Consider the following 20,938-nt stretch of genomic DNA (forward strand, 5'->3'; position numbering starts at 1 on the left):
GGTATAGACAGACTCAACAGCTGGTGGAATCCCCTCATTGTTTCCCCTTGAGAGGAATACCCATTATTATTGTGGGAAAGGTCAAGTGGAAGTGAGAGCAGGAGATAGAAATGGGTCAGGCAGACAGGATTAAACCCCACCCCCACCCCCGGAGTTTTCAATTGGAGTAGACAGCTCATAACCAGTGACTCCATTAGAGCCAGAAGATATGCTCCAGAACACTGAACCAGTCCCTGAGAAGAAGCTGAATGTGATCAACAGCCTGATTGCACAGGGGGCACATGAACACCAGGTATCCTGGTGTGACTAGACTCAAAGACCCACTTCTTTACAATCTCTAGCCTGTGGGCTAACTAACTCCCCTAACATTATCATATAAACCTGTTGACCATAACCACTCTGGGCAACCAACTCTTGGAACCCCTAACTGTGAGGAGGCTCAGCTTTTTTCTTTTTCCTTTCTACCACTTTGATGAATCCTGTTACTTTGCTCTCAACCTTCATATCCAGTACCGCATGCTTCCATTTCTCAAGACAAAGAACCAACAGCTTTCCTCCCATCTCAGAAGGCTTCAGGATTAGTTCCACCTAGGAAAAGAGTCCACCAAATTCAATTCTGCATTCCTAGTGGTGTTGCAGAGATCGGTGCCACCCCTGAGGAGTTTAAGGACACAGGGATGGTGATTCCCAGCACATCACCATTTAATTTGCCTATTTGCCAGTACAGAAATCAAGGTTAGCCCAATGATGACTCCAATCACAGGTACTGTATTGGTAGTGGTTTCATTGCTTGGGCAGATTAAAACATCCATTGGTACCTGTGTGCAGTTACTGATGTGGTGTGTGTGTGTGTGTGTGTGTGTTTGTGTGTATGTGTTTTGTTTATGCAACTTAATTGGAGAAATATAAATCAACTACTAGCAGAGCTATTAGTTGATCACTCATCTATTAACAACTTGCATCATTTATTCAGCACTCTATTAAACAGTGAATTGGAAGATAGATTAACTAATATCTCCAAGCCTCCTAACAATTTAAGCTAAAATTACAAAATGTTTTGAGACCGTATTTTGGAATACAAAGAGTGTTTGACTTCCAGTTTCCATTCTCTGTGGGACAAGAGTAGCTCATTCCATTATTGATTTTTTTAAAAAAATATTTTTAGTCGTAGTTGGACACAATGACTTTATTTTATTTATCTTTACGTGGTGCTGAGGATTGAACCCAGCGCCTCGCTTGTGCTAGATGAGCGCTCTGCCGCTGAGACACAACCCCAGCCCCTCATTCCTTTATTGAAATGTATAAAATACATCACGTTTTCTGTTCTGCTGATGCTACAAATTCAATACCAATTCTCCAGCCACATGAGCATAAAGTATGTCAAATCTCTGATAGTGGAAGGTTTCAACAAAAAGGATGCTGCTAGAATAATACTGCTTGCTTTGATGTGACAACTGAGCATCCATCTCCCCCTCAGATGATTTCCTCAGCATGTTAGAGCAGTGAGGAATGGTTTAGTCTCCTAACCAAGTTAGTGTGAAGACATTGGCCACATAATACACATGCTCCAGTTTTTTTTTTTTCTTTTTAATTCTGAATCTTGGGCAAGTGTTCTCTTGTAACTACTTTACAGTTTTCCTAAAGCACTTATCGTCCAAAGCTGGAAGAACTTAAGTCTTCTCAGGTGAGCATGTGAATGAATGGTGGGAGGTAAATGAAAAATAACATTTAAAAAGATGAGGTCTGATAGGGGAGCATCTAGAAAAGAAAATCAAAAAAGGAAGAGTCATTCAAAGTTTATTCCAGCTATAATGCAGGTTATTCTTACTTTAAGGTAGCATCACATGGCATACTTCTGAGTCCTTTCCTGATACATTCTGTTGTACTTATCTCTGTCTTATAGATCTGTGCAATCTCTGGTACAAAAAAGTCATCTGGGTTTGGATCACATAGCAGCGAACAAATGGATGAAAGAACTTTAGAAATAGAGCAGGAGACCACTGTGATCTTAGAATATTGAGACAAATTACTGTTAATATGTGGATGATGAATTCTTGTAAATGCAAACATAGATGGTTCAAAGGGATAGTTTGTAGGAAAATGAATTGTCAAAAAGAATACACCACCTCGATATGGGCTGTCATTAGGTTTTGTTGTGGTTTCACAACAAAATGTATCATCCCCAACTGGACCTGCAGAACATTGTGCTGGAGGGTCACAGGCCAAATCACTGAGTTGCTTATAAATCTGTTTCGGCACCATAGTCTGTGCTTTTTGTCTGGCTCCTTACTATCTCGTGTGTGCTCAAAGTTCAAGCCCAAATTCTTCATTATCCACTTGGCAGGGAAGGATTATCTCTTTTTCTCACATGGGCTGTGCCAGAGAAACACATAGAGGGGCCTCAAGCTGTGGCCTTGGCCTCTTCCCCAGATGGCAGCTAGTGACTCTGCAGCCCTACGGGGCTGACACATACCACACAGCCACACAGCACATGCATGTTTAACCATACCTGTTAGTACAGACCACCAGAGACAGCTTGTTTTCAGCTGGCAAAGCTGGTCCGTCTACTCCGAGCACCACGTCTTGATTTAAATCAAAGAGATCTTGATCAATTTTTGTTCCACAAGACATTACACTGGTCTGTCATATTGATGATGTCATGCTAGTGGGACTTAGTGGGCAAGATGCAGCAGCTACTCTGGACTTACTGGCATGACATCTGCATGTCACAGGCTGTGTTTTGTTTTGGATCTGGCTTGCCCCTCGAAGGCTCATGTATGGAAGGCTTTTTCCCCAACACAGCAATGTTCAGAGGTGGGACATTTAGGAAACAACGGGGCCCTGAGCATTCTAAACGCATCGTAGGATTAATCCAGTGAGGGAGTCATAGCTGGGTATCATCATTGGGAGGTGTGGCCTGGTTGGTGGAGAAAAGTCACTGGCAGAGTGTCCTGGAAGGATATTTCTTGTCTCGGGCCTCTTCCTCCCTTCCCTCCCCACAATCTCTTTTCCGGTTACCATGATCTGCACACCTTTCCTCCACCACACACTTAGGCCACTGTCTTTTGCCTCCCCTCAGGCCCAAGTCAACCAACACAGCCAACCATGGGCTGAAACCTCTGAAGCTCTGAGCCCACTTAAGTCTTTCATCCTCTTCAGTTGTCCGCACCAGGCATGTTGTCATGGTGATGAAAAGCCGATTAACACAGGCTCTAAAATGAATCTGACAAAAATTCAGGAGCTTCTACTTCAACGAAATTTCTAAGGGCTCACGTATGTGGCTCATGTCGAGAGATCCCTGCTAAAGTGAAGGGTAAATTGCTGCATCTGGCCCTTCTCCTAATACAGAATGAAGCACAATGTGTCGAGGGTCTCTTTGGATTTTTGGAGCAACCTCTTCTGAATTGGAAGGAGATACTCTGCCCCTTTGCTGAGCAGCCCAAATCATTACTATTTTTAAGTGGAGTCCAGAACAAGAGGAGGCTCTGCAACAGGTCCAGGCAGCCTTCCTACCTGCTCCAACACTTGGGCCGTATCATCCAGCAGATCGAATGGCACTTGAATTGCCAGGGTCAGAGAGATTCTCTGTTTGGATACTTTAGCAAGATTGTGCAGGTGAGCTAGAGCACAAGCCCTTCCAAACCCTCCATGAATACATTATGTCCTTTTGAGAGACAACTTGTGGACCAGGACCCTACTGGAGACTGAACGTTTTAACTTGGCCATCAAGTTACGATGTACACTTAGTCTCACCACAAACTGGGTACTGTCTGACCCACCAGCCGTAACACTGAGCGTGCATGGCAACACTCCACCATCAAACAACAGAAGTGGTGTGTATGTGATTTGGCTCAGACAAGCTGAGAAAGCACAAGTTACATGAAGTGGCCCAAGTGTCTGTGGTCCCCGCTCCTGCCATACAACTCTGTCTGCCAGCCTGTGTTTATGGGCTCATGGCGAGTTCCCTGGGATCAGTTTGACAGGTCTGGTTAACAGAAGGTGCTGTGTGATATGCAAGCACTGTCTGAAATTGGAGAGCTGCAGCACACAGACCCTTTTTGGGACAACCCCGTAGGTTATCTATGAAGAGAAATCCTCCCAGTGCACAAAACTCTGGGAAGAAGGGGTGAGCGTATAAGCCAGTGGTAAAAGTTTTGCCTAGCACTCCCAAGGCCCTGGGTTCTATCTCCAGCACCAAAAATATACAACAAAAAGACATGAAGATGTTTGTTTCCCTTGTCCACCAAATGGAGACCTAAGAAGAGGAGGATTTTAATAATCAGAGGAAAGGATGACCCCTTCTGGGCATACCACTTGCTCTCTTTCCCCAGACACTCTTCTCATTGCCCAATGGGCTCATGAACAATGCGGCCATGCTGGCGGGGATAGAGGTGAACCCCGGACTTGGTAACGTGTGCTACCACTCCCCAAGTCTGCCGTGGCCATAACCACTGTTGTGAGCTCAACATTCTAGCAGTGGAGACGAACACTGTGTCCCAATATGTCATAACTTATCAGAGTGATCATGCAGTTACCCGGTGGCATGTTGATTTTTATGGAGCGCTTCCTTCTTGCAAGGGACAGTGTTTTGTTCTTACTGCAACAGGCACCTACTTTGGCTTCAGATCTGCCTTCTCTTAGCACCGTACTGTGGCACAACCTATCCTCTGTGAAATTGTAGAATGCCTTATCTACCATCATGGAGTTGCTTCTGATCAAGGAACTCAGCACATAGCAAATGAAGTGCAGTAACAGGCCCATGCTCAGGAAATTCACTGGTCTTTCTGTATTCCCCACTTTCCTGAAGCAGCTGGATTGATAGAACCTTTTGAAGGAAGATTAAGCTGAAGTGCAAAATGGGTCACAATCCATGAAGAGCTGGGCAATTGCCTCCAGGATGCTCTTTCTACTCTTATCCAGTGTCCAATATATGTTGCTGTTTCTATCATAGCCAGGATTCCCTGGTCTAGAAATCAGGGGATGGAAATGGGAGTGGCCCAGTCACTATTAACCTTAGTGATCCATCAGCAAAACTTTTGCTTCTTGTCCCTATGACCTCATGAACTCTGCTGTCCCAGAGGTCTTAGTTCCAATGTGAGCAACATACGCCCTCCAGGAGGCCCAGCAATGGGTCCATTGAATTGGAAGTTCAGACTCCCACCTGCTACTTTGGGCTCTTCAGGCCTCTGAATCAAAAGGAAAATGAAGTAATGACTACTTCATTGTGGGTAATGATTGGTCCTGATAACCAAGGGAACAATTGGAATGCTATCCTGAAATGGAGGCACGGAAGGGTGTCTGGTATATGAGAGACCCCTTGGGGCACCTCAGTAATACCATGCCCTTTGATTTAGTTAATTAAAAAACACAATGGAACCACACTTCAGCAATGAAAGCTTTTATAACACAAGTAAAAGGCCACCCAGGGTGACTGCCACAGATGAAGTGCTTGACAAAGCTAAAGAGAACATGGAATGAGTGGCGGAAAGTAGTTGTAAGTACCAGGTATGATGATGAGACCCATTTACAGAAATGAGGACTATTATTGTCCTGAATATACTTCCTTCTTTTGTTGTGAATGTTTTTGTGTATGTTTATAAAATATATAATATATAAATAGGTGTAACAGTATTTTGATTGTTAAGGTCACGAGGCAACCTGACTGGGCACAATGTGCCAAGATACTCAAATATTATGATGGGTGGTTCTGTGAGGTGGTTCTGTTTTGGATGAGGTTGACATTTAAATTGGTAGACGGAGTAAAGCAGATTGCTCTCAAAATGTGAGTGAGTTTCTTCCAATCAGTGAAGTTCTGGATTGAACAACCAGTTGACCCACCCCCAAGCAGGAGAGAATTCTTCCTGTCTGCCTGCCTCTGAACAGGGATGTGGGAGTTTTTCTTGCCTTCAGACTTGAACTGAAATATCAGCTCTTCTTGGGTCTTGAGCCTTCTAAACTTTGGCTTAGGCTACACCACTGGCTCTCCTGGACCTCAGGAGACCTTCTGACTCAGATTGGCATTAAACCTTCAGCTCTTTGGGTTTTTGGCATGCCACATCCCTCTACAGATCTTGGGGCGTGCCTGTTTCCGTAATTGCATGAGCCAATTCCAGAAAACGAAGAAACAAATGGACATGCACAATCTATGGTTCCCATTTTTTTGGAGAGCCCTGACTAATATATACGGTGAGTATATGTATTTATATACACATATATGTATCATATATACTTATATTTTATTTGTAGTTTATATATATGTTCTTGGTTTTCTCCCCTGTTTTGTCTTTTATTCTGTAAGATGTATTGAGTTTACATCATAGTAGTTAAATATTGTTACCTTTACATCATTTTATTTAAGTCATCAGCAGTCAAGAAGAAGAATGAATATCATATTTCCCAAGGACTTTGCATCCTCTTCTGGGGAAAATGTGAGTGCATTTTTAGTTGTACACAGGAGTGTTGTATCCTATTAGGCAGCAGAAATACAGCCTTGTCAATGTCTTCATTTGAAGATTAAGGAAGGTATACAGAGGTCTGCATCAGTACCAACTTGAGGAGTGTGGGACTTGTGATTGCTAATTAATTCTACATGTGGCCTTGGCTAAACCACAGTGCCCAGATATCTGGTCAGACACCCATCTAGATGTAGCCGTGAAGGTGTTTTAAAGATGGCATTTATATTGAAATCTGTAGACTTTATGTAAAGCAGTTTGCCCTCCATAATGTGAGTGGGCTTCATCTAATCAGTGTAGACCCTAAAAGAAGAAGACTGATGTCCCCAAGGAAGAGGGAAATTTGCTCCAGACTTCCTTCAGATTTGAGCTGCAGCAGTAATTCTTCCCTGGTTTCTCAGCCTTTAGCCAGCCCTGGATATTTCAGACTTCCATTCCCCAAATCTGTCTAGGCCAATTCCTTAAAACCCCCCTCTCTCTCTTCCCTTGCATATATACACATACTATATTAGTGAGTTTTCTGTTATTATAAAACATGTGTGACAAGATCAATTTATAAAGATAAACGGTTCACTCTGGCCCACTGTTTTAGAGGGTTCAGTTCATTCTTGTTTGGCCCCATTGCCTTTGGGCCTATGGAGAGGCATTTTTGACATACTTCCCCAATCATTATGGAATGATTTAGGTTTGCTACTACTTCTTGCATCAGTTTTGGCCAGGTATGTTTTCCAGAGTTTGGTGACCTTTGTCTACATTTTCAACTGATTGGAATAAAAGTATCTGTAATATCCTCCTCTACGCCAGATACATAGATAGATAGATAGATAGATAGATAGATAGATAGATAGATTAGTTTAAATGATTTATTAGATGTATTTGAAAAAGTTTTACTTGAACCAGGAATTTAAAGTGCCTTAAAGCAAAATAAAATAGAAATTATTTTCAAAATGTCATATGGGATTTAATTTAAGTGGCAGGATGGATTATTTAAGGAAGTAGTTCAAATTAAATTAATGAACAATAAGGAAAAAATGAAGGTAATTGTGTTTGCTTATTACTATATTTTAAAAAAATAATATTCACAGGCTGTATTTGATTGTCAGGGAAACTAGGTTTTGAATTTTCTTTTAAAAAGTAATAAATGTTTTTCTTTTTTTGGGGGGGGGCTCTTTTTTTTGAACCCAGGGCTCTTTGCCACATAATTACATCCCTAGTCCTTTTTATTTTTTTCTTTTGAGAGCGAGTCTTGCTAAGTGGCCCAGGCTGGCCTCAGACTTTCAATCCTCCTGCCTCAGTCTCTACAGTAGCTGGGATTACTGATGTGTGTTACCTGGCCCGGAAATAATAAGTGTTGTGTGTTTTTTAAAAATTATTTTTAGTTGAACATGGACACAATACCTTTGTTTTACTTATTTATTTTATGTGGTGCTGAGGATGGAACCCTGTGCCTCATGTTTGCAAGGCAATTGCTCTACCACTGAGCCACAACCCCAGCCCCAGCCCCATTATAAGTGTTTTTAAACCCAGAAAGAGATACCTCTGTGTGTAAAAGGATCCCTTCACAGTCACTTAAATATTCACATTGACATTTGCAAGTCTGAAAAATGTCATTTTGCCCTTTTGTTTGATTAATAGCTGGATGTAGAATTGAAAATAATTCCTACTGAAACTTTTGAAGGCACTGTTCAGTGTTCTTTGCATGCAGTGATGCTGTCTACCCCAGATTTTAATTTTAAAAATCTCTGTCCTCCGTGGAATTGCAAGGAAAGTGTGAGGAGCCCCTGCATGTCCTTCACCTGGACTCATTGCTTGTTCACAAATTGCCACGTTTGTTTCATTCCTCCTCCAACGTGTTTGCAAATGTCTAAAATTTTATGTCTTTTAATTTCATTTTTTAAAAACTTTTTTAGTTGTAGATGGACACACATCTTTATTTATTTATTTTTTCTGTCTACCACTGAGCTACAACTCCAGCCCCTTCGTTTCACTTTTTATGAGATGGGGTCTCGCTGCTTTGCCCAGGCTGGCTGTGAAATCATGGGCTCCAGGCGGCCTCGTGCCTCAGCCACCCAAGTAGCTGGGACTTCCAGCTGAAGCCACTGTGCCTGACTCTGTGAGCCGTCCTTTAACTCATTCCACGGAAACCTGTGTGCTACTGGAAGATGTGTCAGCGCGTATCTCTAAGATAAAGAATGGTCTCCTGCTGCTGCTGGCTGCACTGTCGGGTTGTTGGGTCGTTGTGGTTGCTTCCTCTTCTGCTGCGCGCTCCTGGCGGTGGCCACAGTGGCGGCGCGAGAATGTCCCTGTGGCCAGCTCCGTGCTCCCGCTCACCCTGCGGGCCCCGCCCCATAGCCCGACGCCCGGAGCTCATGGTGCCTAGGCGGGGGCGCAGCCAGCGCCCGGGTCCCGAGGGCCTCCTCAGGTGGCCCAGGAACGTGAGCCCAGCCTCACAGCTGTCCCAAAGCGAGCAGGGGAGCCAGGAGGTGGTTGGCCGCGGCCGGCGTCGCGAAGTTGGTGCCAAGCAGCGGATCCGGAAGGACCAGGAGAAGCCAGCAAGAACGTCACTCAGCGCGGCATCGTCGCCAAGACCTCGAGAAATGCCCCCGAAAAGACGGCGTTGCCAGCACCCCGGTTATTCGTTCTCCGTAGTTTTGTTGACCCTGGCTCCGCAGCTTTCCAGATTACTCAGGGTATCCGCATGGACATTCAGAGGTTTCGTTTCTCCTGTGAATTGCAACTCGAATCCTTCCTGATGTTTGATAGCCTGGCTAAAAACAATTCAGTAAAGCATCCTGCCCCCAAATGACTTTCATATCATCCTTCAAGTTTCATTCCAGGGTTTCTTCACCAGTCAGTCCAGGTTTTCCTGTTCCTACAGAGTGCCTTGCAAAACCACCGCATGAATAAAGCAACAAAATTCCATTGGTTTACAATGGAGCTTTAAGCTCCCAGAGTGGACCCTACTTATAGAGAGTAAGCTGTTTCCGTTTACACTGTGGTTATTGAAACAGTATGCACCATGAATAATGCGATTAAATATATGTAGACAGGATCTAGATTTTGTTAACTCTAACATGTAAGTGTAGTTAGCTTAGTTTAAAATTTGAAATCTTTTTATATAGTTAGGCACTTTATTTCCCCTCCCCCCTTCTCTCTCTCTCCTCTCTCTCTTCTCTTCTCTTCTCTTCTCTCTCTCTCTCTCTCTCTCTCTCTCTCTCTCTCTCCCCCCCCCCCACAACCCCAGCTCTCAAGCTTTTGCTGCTCTCTCTTTTTTCTTTGTTTTGTTTTGGGGGCGGTAACCGGAATTGAACTCAGGATCACAGAGCCACATCCCAGCCCTATTTTGATTTTTATTTAGAGACAGAGTCTGTCTGAGTTGCTTATTACCTCACTTTACCTGATGCTGGCTTTGAACTCCTGATCCTCCTGTCTCAGCCATATTACTCTCTCTTGAATTGAAAGCACACTCCATTACAGGGTCAGAGTAACTGTCCTGTAATAAGGTGCTCATAAATGGAACACAGCCTAGTTTCATCATAACCATTAGCATCTCAAAATTTTGAAAGCATAATTTAAGCAGAGATGCTTCTACATAAGCCACATCTATTTTGATGCCCTTATTTCTATTACACTACCTTGGATTTAAATGAGTGAGCATAACCCAGAATTCCATTTTTAGACAGGAAAAAGAATACTTGATTGAGCATTTTGTAACTCAGTCACTGAGGTTTCGCTAACAGCTGCCATAGTAGGGTGAAGTCAGGAAAGATTTATGTCATACGAATTTCGCCAGGGATGATTTTAATATGTCAAAGGGGTTGGCTATGCTAGACAAAATTTTGGGGAAAAATACCGGTAGCAACGCATGATGCATTTTACTCAAGTCATCCAGTTGAGTCCACTGTGCCATACACATCCTAGAATATCCATAGCACTTTTAATACCAAAAAAGTCACTTCAACTAAAAAAAAATCACATTTATTTTGAAAACGTTTTCTCTAGCTTTGTGATTAAAATGCCCTTAGGATAGTTCCTAGATACCCCAGACTAAAGTGGTGTTTGGAATTAAAAGGATTTACTGATAAAGAGCAGTCTTTAGTCTTTCCTTGTATGATTTTCTAGGTTATGACTGAACAGATTTTCTTCATACTAATTGGAAGGGTGAGGGCAATCAGGCAGAGTTTAGGTTTTCTAGTATAGTTGAAAACTGCAGGTATTGGCTATATTTGGCTATCACTTGGTGCAAAAAGCCTGAGCAGCATGTGTATATCAGTGAATTGGTAGAAGGCTGCTTACGCTTGCCTTGTTAATTGCCTCAGGATCTCTCTCTCTTTTTTTTTAGAGAGAGAGAGAGAGAGAGAGAGAGAGAGAGAGAATTTTAATATTTATTTTTCAGTTTTCGGCGGACACAACATCTTTGTTTGTATGTGGTGCTGAGGATCGAACCTGGGCCGCACGCATGCCAGGAGAGTGTGTGTATATATATATCACTTGGCTTTTGATACTAAAAATTATAACCATTTCTCTGGGACTAGTGGAGAAGCGATCCATCTAGCTGCCTTCTGCAGTTTGATCACACTGTATATAATTGATCCATTTTCCCCTTTTCGAACATCTGCCTATTGCTGGTACAGGCAGTCAGTGAAATCCATCCATCCAGGATCCAGGCAGGGAACCTGAGCTAGACTGCCAGTAGCAAAATGGCAACTCTGTGTTTGGACTATAATGCCAACTGTGGCCTGCCAACCCTGGAGGAGAGAATGTGGTGAGGAATGTTCCTGAAGCTGGAGAACTTAATTTCATTTGGGGTCTCTCCCAACATCCACTTAACCAATGTAACCTGCCCTTTGCCACTGTCATGAGAATGGAAAATTCTAATTTAAGTAAGATATATTCAAGGAGAACGCAGGGAGAGACAGCAACTCTTTAGATGGGGCTTTCACAGAGGGACCATGGCTAGGGCAGGAACAGAGGAGAAGTCAGGGTGGAGTTAGACAGGTTTGCACCAGTCTTTATGGTGCTCACAAGTTGTCCTCATGTTACTTTTTGTGGGTAACAACAAGGACTTGGACCCAGAGCAAGTGCTGCGTAGCTCGTTTGGCATTGCAAAAGGTCCATGGGCATCTCCTGAATTTCATTGGTGCTTCTATTTTGAGACTTAGTGTATCTTTTCTTTTCTGGATCCCCAAAGTTCTATCTTCTTCCCCCCTGAAGGTTTGAGATCCCTTCAGGGTCAAGGAAGACTAGAGGTTCATCTTCCAGAGCTGCCTCAAGCTGGCAAGGGGTGATGACCTGCCTAGTCAGGCATCGAGGGTCTCTGCCTGATCTAATGGGGACAGAGAGATGAGTCTCTGCTTTTGGGATGGCTTAGTATCCTTGTATTGCCATCATTCTAACACGGAACTGTTGTAATCGGGAAGAAAGAAGTGTCACTAGGAGTTCAAGCAGTAAAGTAGTCAAAAATACTTCATGGCGGTTCCAGCTAGGTGAGGTGACTTGGTGGCTTCCATTGGAAGTGTTGGGGATATTTCCCTCTACACCATCTATGCACCTCTAGATCTGGATTTTTTTTCTAATAGCAGGTCGCTTATATCTGATTCAAGATAACTCAGGACAAACGTATGATTTTGGCAGTCTCTTTTGGTGGTTATTACCAGACACCCATGATAAGGATCCTTTTTACTTTTGGTAGGGGTGACACAAGTACACATCTCAAGTTACATTTAAAAGAATCATCTCCTTTCTCTTTCAGATTCCCATGCATGACCTTCCTTTCTCCTTTTTTTCCACCCTCACATTGGTACATTTATCTGTGGTTGTATTTTCCTGCTGTGTGTTTGAGCCCAAATAGATCATCTCTATGTTGGCCAAAAATTAATGTCTTTCCTACCTACTGTTACGGTGGGTCAGGGATCCTCACAGGTTTCTTTTAGGAACTTGTGAGAGGCCTCTGGGCTCCTTCAGTCTTTCTCTACCAGTTATGCTATCTGTCAGCATGGGTCAGCGTCTTGCTGACTTGGTGGCTTCCATTGGAAGTGTTGGGGATATTTGCCTCTACATTGACCCCCTCTTTGCAGAATGCACATTGGTTGGCATTCTGTTCTCTAGGATCCTCATAATCCACCTGATCAGGAGGTTGGGTGACTCAGCAGCACTGCAGGGCCTTAGAGGGGTCCACACCATTCCCTGGGTCCTTGGCTGACCTTGGAGGGTGAGAGACAAAATATTGACTATTTTTTCTGAGCCCTTTTATTTTCTTTTTCTTTGGTCACCACGTTATATTTACCGAGCATGCAGAAGGCCATTTCCACCGATCTTAAAATGGGAGCAGAGGTTTTTCCTTTTAACTTCTGCAATTTTACAGTTACCCATTCCACTTAATTGGAGTCAGCTTTAGTACAGGGAGTCACTGTCATATCCTATCTCTTCTGTGGATGGTGGCTCATTGTCTCAAATTAACTCAGGTTATTCCATTAGAAGTTGTACTTCTGTAAAACATTCACAGGAAACAGTGAATGAAAAGTATTACAAGGAAAAATACAAAATGAAATCAACAAGAATTAAGCATATTGTTTGTATCATAAATCTGAACCAAAATGTGTATTTTAATGTTAACATGAATGTACTTTCAATATCTGTTTAGCCTCTACAAAAAAACAATCAGTAATTTGTCAACTTGATCACATATAAACTCTTTCATAAGTTGGATTTCTTTGAAACCCTTTGACAACATTTAAATATCTTTTATACTTTCCTGATACCTTTACTTAGCTTTGCCTTTTATTTCATTTAATTTTGAGATCACAACAAAATTTTGTTGTTTTGAACAGACTTAATTTTAGCCTACTTGAGGAGCCATCTTAACATGGAACAGGACAAGAAACAGAGCCTTATCCCAGGTGAGGATGGTCATTTAGCAAATCTTTCCTGAACTCCTTAGGTGACCAATGCCCAACGTTTTTTTTTTTTTGTTGTTGTTGTTGTTGTTGTTGGGTTTTGTTTTTTTTCCTTATCGTGGTGACACAATTTGGATTGCCAAGGATTTGCACACTTGTATTTATCCTTGTTCAAAAATAATGATAGTGATACAATTAGGAGTATACAACATAAATTTGAAAAGTTTTGTGCCACAAATAATTTTCATTTCGATAACCCCAACTTGGTTAAGTGTTTTCTTAAACTTTGCATTCTAGAAGGCTTATACTTGGGGGAGTAAATACATTTGACATACAAAGAAGCCCATAATAACCAGTATCACAGCTACATAGAATTCATATCTATATCTATCTCTGTGTGTGTGTGTGTGTGTGTGTGTGTGTGTGTGTGTGTGTGTGTTGAACCTGTGATTCCCCTGCCTCAGCTTTCTGAGTCTCTGGGATGACAGGTATGAATACCACACCCACACACCCAGGTAAAACCTTGGTGTTTTAAACAAAGAAAATTAAATTTTGATTTCATATCAGTACATTAAATGTTAATGTTAGAAAACCCTGTAATATCAGGATGCAATTGCACATGACTGTAATCCCAGTGACTCAGGAGGCTGAGGCAGGAGGATCACAAGTCCAAAGCCAGCTTCACAAGGTTTACACAATTTAATGAGACCCTGTCTTAAAATAAAAAACAAAAAGAGATGGGGATGTGGTTCATTGTTTAAGCTCCCCTAGGTTCATTCCTCATATAAAAGGAGGAGGAGGAGGAGGAGGAGGAGGAGGAGGAGGAGGAGGAGGAGGAGGAGGAGGAGGAAATGGAAACCCTGAAATAAACTTGCAACTAAACCTAACTTAACCACACATACCAATTTCATTTCAGAAACCTGAAGCTTACTTAGACGCTCTGCAACTGATTTGCATCCCTACTTTTGTCTTTTCTTTTTCCCATCCTGGATTGTAGGACAAAAATCTTACATTCCTATACAAAATCTTTTCTCATCCAAAAACGTTCTCCCAAAATATGTCCTCAAGCCCAGTGCATGCTTATATCTCGTTGCTCCTACTTACTGATTCGTTTCTGCCTTTTTCTTTTCTTTAGTTTACAATTTAAAATAATCCTTACAAAATTCCTGAATTTAGACAAATTACTCCTTTTCTCAACAAGATGAAATACAAACAAGGTTTATAGTCTTTGTATCCTTTGCATATAGAATTCCATCTGTTAATTGGAATTTTAACTCTCAGTAACCTTGATTTTTAGTGAAGATCAAGAAACAAAGCAATTTGATACTGTTTTGTCCATATATGACAACTTCATGTCACTCCTGGCTCCAGGACCCCTTCTCTTCCAGAAAGCCTGTTACTGTGGCTTTTGCAATAAACCTGCTGCTTGCTTGCTAAAAACAATCATAGAACACAGTTATTAATAGAACCAAATACCTATTTTCTTGTCCTTTTTAGTAGTAGATTGACACAATGCCTTTATCTATTTGTTTATATTTATGTGGTGCTGAGGATTGAACCCACTGCTTCCCACATGCTAGGCAAGCACTCTATCACTGAGCTACAACCTAAGCCCTATTTTTTCTTATCTTACAATAGTGGGCAAGAGTCTTGGAATTGATTTTTAGCAACTGAAATTTCAGTATTTTAACTTAAAAATGTGTCAGATGAGCTGGGCACTCTGGTGCATGCCTGTAGTCCCAGTGAAGCAGGAGACTGAGGCAGGAGGATTGCACATTCAGTGCCAGCCTCAGCAACTGAGCAAGGCCCTAGCCAACTTTGCAAGACCTTGTCTAAAAATAAAAATAGGAAGGGCTGAAGATGTGGCTCAGAAGTTGAATGCCCCTGGGTTCAATCCCCAGTACCAAAAAAAAAAAAAATGCAAAAGATTTAGATGTCTCCTAACAAATACATTTTAAATGTTCATCTAATTTATAACAAACATTACTTACCCATTTTACCAGCTATTTTTAGATTATGCATGAAAACCAAGATATCAGACAAGCATAGTTAATGGTTTAAGCTATTTTAAGGTATTATGTTCTTGGGCTGGGGATGTGGCTCAAGCAGTAGCACGATCACCTGGCATGCGTGTGGCCCGGGTTCGATCCTCAGCACCACATACAAACAAAGATGTTGTGTCCGCCGAAAACTAAAAAATAAATATTATAAAATTCTCTCTCTCTCTCTCTAAAAAATTTTTTTAAAAAAAGATTTTATGTTCTTGTCAATGAAAAACCCTTAAAGAAACAGATATTGTGCTTTAAATATCGCAAGAGACACAACTTTAGTCCCAACTGGATAGTTATGTAGGCCAAAAAAAATGTGTGTGCTAGTAATTTTTAAAAAAAATCTTTACTTTTATCTTACCAGCTAAACTAAATTAACTTGTCTGTCAAAGATTTATTTCTTTTATTTAAAAGGCCATTTGGGTTTATATCTTTATAAATTCATGAGTACTTATTTATTGCCAGCAAATTTGGTACCACGTAGATGCAACATACAATACACACATGTATACAAAACAAAAACTATAGACGGAAAACAAAAATTTCTGACTTTTAGATTTCCTATTTTCATCCTTTTAAAAGCTAGACTGCAGATATACCATGTCTCTGAGCAATCATTAATCTTAAATTCACACTTCCAAAGGTCTGACTTTGTTGAAACACAGCAGAAATTTTATATCTCAAAATAGACACAGAAATGAGTCTAAATATCACTGGGAAGGGGAAGACAAAAGTCTAGTAAAACCAAAATGTTTAAAGATGAGGCTTCTTATGTGGATGTAATGAATATCTTATCCCATTTTAAGAGCTAATAGATAGAGGGAGACACCCTTTCAAATGGAAATTCTTTTCCTAAAGGGTTAGGATAAACATATTTTCGAGAACTATGTAGTTGAGAAATCATTTTAATCTCATTTGTTTTTTATGAGATATAGGCCTTCAATGAGTCACATGAAAAGCACTTTTATGTCCTCCCAACCTGAGAAGCCTCCTTTCAGCTTTCTAAAACGTGGACAATAAAATTTCTGCCTTATGGTATTAAGGGGGGCAGGTACCAGGGATTGAACTCAGAGACACTTGACCCCAGAGCCACATCCCAGCCGTATTTTCTATTTCATTCAGAAACAGTGTCGCACTGAGTTGCTTAGCACCTCTCTTTTGCTGAGGCTGGTTTGAAATCCCTTTCCTCCTGCCTCCTCCTCCCAGCTGGGATTACAGGCATGCACCACACCACCCGGTTTATGCTTATGTTTTTGGCTTATGATATTTTTGGAGCTCTGTTAGGGGCTTATCTAGCTGGAACAAGCATCAATGTTGGGGTTTATAGAGCTTTTCACCAGGTCATCCATTGGGCCTAAATGCCCCTTTAACTAAAAGCAGAGAAGAAAGTGTCTCATGAAATTAGCAAAGGAAAGGAAAAAAGGATGGGGCCTCTTTTTTTAAGGATTTGGGGTTACATTTTCTCAGTTCCTTAAGATGCAGCCCGAGGAGTGAGTCTCAGGGTATGGACACCTAGTTGTCCATCAGGAAGCAAAGACAACAGTGTGTGAGAGAGTTTGAGGTGTTCCAGCATATCTCCCAACGCGTGACTCAGTATGTGAAAGAACATAGCATCCAATATCCCTCTCACCATATGACTTGATCAATTCAGAACACCCCCAGGGAGTTCTGGCCTTTAGTGTTGTTGCCAACTCTCCATCTTCTAGAGTTGGGTCATCTGAACACAAAGATTCCCTTCAGTATTGTCTTCTCGCCTTCGTGAATATGCTAACCTATTACATCTCCACATGCCAGGGGAGGTCCTTCATAATTTCCCTAAGACATGACAGTTTTCACAGTGAGATTTGCTGAAAATCTCAGATGTCATCAAGGACAAAACAGACCATGCTGCCAAACAACCCAAGTTATGGGCCCAGACTCCCTTCAGGGAGAGGCCCACCACACAATGCCAGGGGTATTTGTTCTTAACCCTCTCTGGAAGGGGCATCTCCTCATACTTCTCCTCTCCCAACCCAAGCACAGTCCCTCAGAGAGAGTGCAAACCAGAAAATATGAGAGGCACTGAATTTTCAAATTGCTATGAACCAAGGTGGGCAAACCCAAAAGTGGGGGCAGAGAAGCAGCCCTGGCTGAAGAAGAAACAGGGAACCAGCTTGGCCACTGCATCTGGGCTCCTCAGGTACCAGGGGCTAGGCTTACCCTTAGATGCTTTGTTCCACCTGACAAGCAGAGCAGAGAGTCAGCCCACAGCCCTCCCACACAGCCAGGACTGTGGGAAAGGGGTGTGATAAGCCACATGCTCATTTCTGAGGTCTTAGGACTTATCATCCAGAGACTGCAAGAGCACTGAAAGAGAGACACATAACTAAGTAGTTCAGAAACATGGGCTACTGGGCACTGTCCCTTTCACACTTCCTGGTGGGGAACCATCAGCACAGGAACCTGACTCCCCTCCAGCCCCTGTCCAAGCAGCCCAGGGAATGACGCTCTCACCCTCCACTGAAACACTTCTATAAGGAAACGACATGTAACAGTAGTGCTCAAACACTTGGGCAGGCAGAACCATCCAGAAACAATTTAAAACAAACCTAGGGGGAAAAAAACCCACATCAAAGAAACTACAGAAATCATTTTATAAAAGAAAAGCAAAGGTCTTGAGTAAAGGAGTCATCTGGGACTCAATGGCAGAGTACATGTAGCTCACCTGATGCATGGCTCTTTGTACACAGCCTCAGCAGTCAACACCCAGAGGACTCCCAGGCCAGCTGCAAGAAAGTCCATGTTTGTGGTGCTGCCTGTATCTGCAGGCCCAGCCCACCACAGGCTCATCCACTCAGAGACACCAAGGTCTCCCTCTGTCACGCCCCTGCCCCACCTGGGAGTCCTCATGCCTAGCTGCTCTTTGAGGTCTCTTCTTTCTTTCTGTGGCGCCACACACTAAGCCAGGAGACACCAAAAAGAAATGAGAATGGGATTCTGGTCTCCTCTCTCCTCATCCTCCTGCTCACCCCCACCTCTCACATTCCCCATATCCAAAAGCCCAGCTGCAGCACAACCTGGAATCCATAGAGGAAAGGAGGAGGCCTCCCTCCATCCTCTCATCCCTATGGTGTGGGATGGGAGGGGGCACTTAAGTCAGCTCATCCCAGGCAGGGAGCACACCCTCTAGCTGGGCCGGTATTTCTAGGGGCCAGAGAAAGCAGAACCTGGGAACAACCCTGTGCTACAGGTGGCTGCTGCCTCCTTTCCAGAAATGGGGCGTGCACAGCTGGCTCCTGGTCACTTGAAAGAGACACAAAATCAAGTCCCCCAGCCTAGGTGTGAAGTGGAAAGGGCCTGGCTGGGTCACACTTGAGGCAGCAGCCCTCTCTGTGGGCAGCAAACTGCACTTGCTCTGACTAGCAGCCCACCCCTGTGAGCCTGCCTTCCCTGCTGCCCAGGGTCAACCCCAGCTGTCATTCTGGCCCCCTAGTACTGTGGCTCTCAGCTGGACACTAGCAGAGATGCAGTCTTAGCCAGCCCCTCATAAGAGCCATACAGCTGTATAATACACTAAAGAAAGGGCTGTGTTCCTCTGAAAATCTGCTTTTGGAGTTGGTATTTGGGGCACTGCTACATATCACCCCCACTTCATTAAACCCACAGAGGGGACCAAGTGGCCTGACACCACGCTTGCCCACACCCGATTATTTATATGCTCACTGTGTGGGCAGGCAAGAAAGCTTGGGACCAAGGCTGGGTCCACAGATGTGACAGAGCCAGAGGATTACAGATCCTGCCTTTCTCCATGCTGTCTAACCCACAAAACTCACCAGAGGGGCCGGGCCTCTGTGAGGGAGGACCTTCTGGCTCAAGTCCATGTGCTAGGAACTTCCAAGTGGTTGGGGAACTCTGGTTTTCTGGTCACCAATGCTGAATTCCCCACAATGCATGCCCAGACGAGGTGTCCTTGGTCTATGTGCTGGAAGCACATGCAGAAATTTCTGACTTGGCCTAGTGGGTGTGCCTGTTGAGTATGATCCTGTGTGCACAGGAGCTAGATGAGGTGGGGAACGAAGGGGGGATTCCAAGGTTCATCTCATTACCAAGGTCTCCCTCAATCAGCTCCATGCAAGGAGGTAGAGCTGAGTGAGGCAGAAGCAGAGTGTCGGGGGTGGGGGGGATTGAGAAGAGTCAGACCCCTGGGGGAAGAGCTGGAGGGTGGAGACTAAATACCCAAGGTGTGCAGCCCAATGTGTCAGGGGTCACCTGACCAAGTTAGCATTCAGGCTCTACTTTCCACCTAGCCACTGACTGGTGAGGAGGCAGGAAATACACCAAGTGTGACCAACAGGGACTGGCACCTACCAGATATTTTTTTGATGTCAGCCCTGACTACAGAGATCGCCAATGGACATTTCAATGACAATGGGCTCCCAAAGAAAACCCCTCAGCAAGGAGCAGAGTGAACAGGATGTGTGGTCTAGGGCAGGAGAAGGGCAGTGTGGGAGGAGGAGGAGGACAACCACAAAGGCCTATTCACTTGGGCCTGTGAGAGTGCATCTCTCTTTGGCCCATTATCATCACTGGCTTGCCTTTCCATGGCTGAGATAAGTTTTCGCATATCAGAGGTCAGCAGAGGACCTGGCATGTGAAGGAAATTCTCCCTACTATGGACATTGGTACATCTGCCTGGGTCTCCTGGTTCCCTAGAGCTTCTGGGCCTGGCCTGGTCTCCTCCTTTGGGGCCAATGCTCGTCCTCATCAGCTATATCATCCCATCATCCTACTTTTTGTGCCTCTCTTGGGCTTCCCCCAGGTCTGGCTATTCTTTGGACCACTGGGGTGTCTCAGAGGGGTAGCAGAAGTCTGCTGCAAAAACACCAAGCTTGGGGCCAGTGTTCCTCTCCCACAGAAGCCTGCCTGTGTCCTCATCCACCCAATTTTCTGCAGATGGAAATCTCTAGGTGCTGCAGTGATCCTGACCAGTCAACTGTTGAACGGTGTTCATGAACTGTACAGGGAAGTGGAGCACATAGTTCAGATCATCCCCCTTCTGGTAAGCCCAGGAGCCAAGCCTGCCTTCTCAGCCATGAAACACCGCCCCTGTCACCTCTATCTCTTCCCACTGGGCCTCCAAGTCAAACTCATAGCCCCCAGTGTCTGGGAGGATGCCCTTGCCCTCCTCACTATGCAGTGGCCTCATTGAAGGCCCAGGCCCAGTCCCTGGCCCCGTGTGTCTCTGGGACCTATAGGACAGACACCTATAGGCTTCTCACCGTCTGGTTCAAAAGTGTCTCCCTGAACTGAAGCCTCATCAGTGGAGTTCATGTCACCAGTCCCAGCATCAAGGTTTGAGGAGAGAGAGTATAAGGATGGCCTTAGGCCTTAGCCTAAGCAACTCCATTTTAAAAGTCCAGTTTGAAACCTGCAGTCTCACCAGGCACACCTATGGAGCCTCCAGTATGGCCCTCTGGCACAAACAAGTCACTTCTTCCCACCTGACAAACTCTAGCATGTTGACCTCGCCCCATAAGGGAGAAAGGCAAGAAAATCAGGGTGG

The 20,938-nt window shown here is 43.7% G+C and overlaps 1 pseudogene; it reads right to left on the reverse strand.

Moving 5' to 3' along the window:
• Positions 1 to 1,840: 1,840 nt before the first annotated feature.
• LOC143386829 (ubiquitin-conjugating enzyme E2 D2 pseudogene) lies at positions 1,841 to 2,262 on the reverse strand (annotated as a pseudogene).
• Positions 2,263 to 20,938: the final 18,676 nt, after the last annotated feature.

The sequence above is a fragment of the Callospermophilus lateralis genome, chromosome X (assembly GCF_048772815.1).
Source record: "Callospermophilus lateralis isolate mCalLat2 chromosome X, mCalLat2.hap1, whole genome shotgun sequence".
Taxonomy (NCBI): Eukaryota; Metazoa; Chordata; class Mammalia; order Rodentia; family Sciuridae; genus Callospermophilus; species Callospermophilus lateralis.